The 3,622-nt window shown below is 40.8% G+C and overlaps 1 long non-coding RNA gene across 1 annotated transcript; it reads left to right on the forward strand.

Moving 5' to 3' along the window:
- Positions 1-2,150: 2,150 nt before the first annotated feature.
- LOC115370961 (uncharacterized) lies at positions 2,151-2,951 on the forward strand. Its single transcript, XR_003929316.1, has 2 exons — positions 2,151-2,223; positions 2,916-2,951. It is a non-coding gene; the product is annotated as an uncharacterized LOC115370961 (long non-coding RNA).
- Positions 2,952-3,622: the final 671 nt, after the last annotated feature.

Below are 3,622 nucleotides of genomic sequence, written 5' to 3' on the forward strand. Positions count from 1 at the left end.
ATTACAGTGTCTTTTCCTTGTCTTCAGAAAACGCATTTGTTGAAGAGGAAACAGTCATCAGCTGTGAAGCTCCACTCAAGGCCTCAAGTGAAGAGCTATACTGTGGGCCTAACTGCGCAAGTGTCACAACCTTGGACTCTGTGGAGGCTAAGCGGTCCTCCTGGTCATTTACCTTGCATCAGGATCAAGAAAAAGTGGTAATCCCCCCATTTTTTTTAGGCTTTTGTATGTGCATGGGGAGGGTCAGTAATGAAAACTTGAAGTAGATGTTACAAGTGTATTTAACAAGTTGTTTTCCAGCTCAACTATGTTTTGGACACCAACAGACTAGGCAGTGAGCTGATTGTCAGCACATTTAAACTTGCCTGACTCGATCAGACTTCCTGACACTTGGCCTGATGAAAGAGATGGAGTCCACTGTAAGTGATTTATACTAAATAGTGCTATGATTGCAGTATCAGTATGTTTATTTTTCAATTAACAAAAGTATTTTTTCGTAGATTGGGAATGCCTGTTTTGAAATGATGGAGAAGATTTTTCTTTCCAAGGTACTATATTATCTGTAAAATAAGTAATAAATAAAACAGAATGTCAGAAATTTCCTGAGTGACATTGGCTTTCACTCTTTGTCATGAAAAACAAGTCATGAAGTTTGCCATTACTGCGTATACATACACTATATTGCCAAAAGTATTCGCTCGGCTGCCTTCACACACATATGAACATGAGTGACATCCCATTCTTAAACCATAGGATTTAATATGATGTGGGCCCATCCTTTGCAGCTATAACAGCTTCAACTCTTCTAGGAAGGCTTTCCACAAGGTTTAGGAGTGTGTTTATGGGAATTTTGGACCATTCTTCCAGAAGTGCATTTGTGAGGTCAAACACTGATGTTGGACAAGAAGGCCTGGCTCGCAGTCTCCGCTCTAATTCATCCCAAAGGTGTTCTCTCGGGTTGAGGTCAGGACTCTGTGCAGGCCAGTCAAGTTCTTCCACACCAAACTCGCTCATCCATGTCTTTATGGACCTTGCTTTGTGCACTGGTGCGCAGTCGTGTTGGAACAGGAAGGGCCATCTCCAAACTGTTCCCACAAAGTTGGGAGCATGAAATTGTCCAAAATGTCTTTGTATGCTGAAGCATTAAGAGTTCCTTTCACTGGAACTAAGGGGCCGAGCCCAACGTCCGAAAAACAACCCCACACCATAATCCCCCCTCCACCAAACTTTACACTTGGCACAATGCAGTCAGACAAGTACCGTTCTCTTGGCAACCACCAAACCCAGACTCGTCCATCAGATTGCCAGACGGAGAAGCGTGACTCGTCACTGCAGAGAACACGTGTCCACTGCTCTAGAGTCCAGTGGCGGTGTGCTTTACACCATTGCATCCGATGCTTTGCATTGTGCTTGGTGATGTAAGGCTTGGATGCAGCTGCTTGGCCATGGAAACCCATTCCATGAAGCTCTGTACGCACTGCTCTTGAGCTAATCTGAAGATCACATGAAGTTTAAAGGTCTCAAGCTATTGACTCTGCAGAAAGTTGGCGTCCTCTGCGCACTATGCGTCTCAGCATCCGCTGACCCCGCTCTGTGATTTTATGTGGCCTACCACTCCGTGGCTGAGTTGCTGTCGTTCCCAATCGCTTCTACTTTGTTATAGTACCACTAACAGTTGATTGTGGAATATTTAGTAGCGAGGAAGTTTCACAACTGGACTTACTGCACAGGTGGCATCCTATTACATTACTATTACAGCACCATGCTGGAATTCACTGAGCTCCTGAGAGCGACCCATTCTTTCACAAATGTTTGTAGAAGTAGTCTGCATGCCTAGGTGCTTGATTTTATACACCTGTGGTCATGGAAGTGATTGGAACACCTGAATTCAATGATTTGGATAGATGAGCGAATACTTTTGGCAATATAGTGTATTTTTGAATGAAATTCTTTTTGTGTTTCAATGCTTGATCAGGGGAAGAATGTCTACATAGCAGATCTGTTTATCTGTCCCACCTAGCTACCACCTCACAATAATGATCCAATGGCAAGTCTACCTATAAGTATGCGTCTCATATGTTAGATAGGCGATGCCATGATGGAGTTCAACACATTCCTATTAAAGCTTTCATTGTGAATATCTTATCTACTGTGAAGAGTCAAGCCCATCAGAAGGATGCCATTCTTATCCCACTGTGGACACCTGGTCATTACCAGATATGTGTGAGTATCTGTACATCAATTCTAAAGGTTATTGGAAACACATTTATATATTTTACTACTGACAATTGTATTCAAGCATTTCTTGTGTCACTTTAAGCAAACGATTGCTCTTGTCTTTTGTTGTCACTTTATTGTCAATACTCAAAATTGCAGCCGTGCTCCAAGTTCATCCTGGGGCACATGTACCTCCATAAAGCAAACAGCAATTTGAAGTACTGTAACATAATACTGTTTCTACCTGCTGATGTAAAAACAAAGGCTGTCCTCTTAAGGTCATCAAGCCAGCTCAGAAAGAGATCCTCTTTCTAGACTCCCTTTATGCAAAGAGTGTGTCAGGATTTAGAGGCCAGCAGTACCTGCCAATTCTGAGGTTACACACAGAAAACTATTTGGAACTATCCTATGGCCTCTACTTTTTAGATTTGGTCGTGTTCCTATGACCTTTACATTTTATTTGGTCATGTCCCTATGATCTCTACTATTTAGATTTGGTCGTGTTCCTATGACCTTTACATTTTATTTGGCTGTGTTCCTATGATCTCTACTATTTAGATTTGGTCGTGTTCCTATGACCTTTACATTTTATTTGGTCGTGTTCCTATGACCTTTACATTCTTAATAATTGTTCTGGATGTTGGCTTTTTCTCTGATTTTTCATTATCACAAATGTAATTCTTCTCTTAAATGTACAGGAATATTGCTCAAAAGATATGCGCAGGTCAATGGACGGGCAAGGACTTGAAAGTATTTATATTAGACATAGCTCACAGTTGACATGTGTGAGTCATTACATTATTAACATTTGCTTTTCTTAAATCAGGGCTTCCCCAGACAAGACTTTGGTTCAGACTGTGGCATATTCATGTTAATGGTAGGTCATAACAAGCTTTTGTGTGCATATGTTGAAGTATTTGAACCCACTTTCCAACATGCTCATTGTCATCGTCTTCTCTTATTATTTGTTATAGTCTGCCTTGTACGTTGCCCTAGATGCACAGTTTGACTACTCAGTTGTAAGTACATTTCGACAGGGAAAGTGTCATCTTCAAGGTTGGATTTGGTGTTGTGCACTAAAGTGAAATACTAACAATACTAACAACAATTTCAGCTCGACATGCCTGTTTTGCGGAGATGGTGGTGTCTGTTACTTTTGGAAAACAACACATTGAGCAGGTAGAAATAAGTATTCAGTAGATGAGATGGCCTAATGAACATTGGTAGCCATTTTTATTTTTTCAATGTTTGTTGTTTTTTTCATTCATGTATTATGTACATGCGAGTGCTGACCTCGGGCCCTTCTTTATTTCAAACTAACTCTATTTTCTCATTTGTTATTCTGTTATTGCTATTGACTGATTGTGTCAGTGCTTTATTGTCTGTTGCACTCCAAGCATGTTTT

Source organism: Myripristis murdjan, chromosome 14, assembly GCF_902150065.1.
Source record: "Myripristis murdjan chromosome 14, fMyrMur1.1, whole genome shotgun sequence".
NCBI classification, from domain to species: Eukaryota; Metazoa; Chordata; class Actinopteri; order Holocentriformes; family Holocentridae; genus Myripristis; species Myripristis murdjan.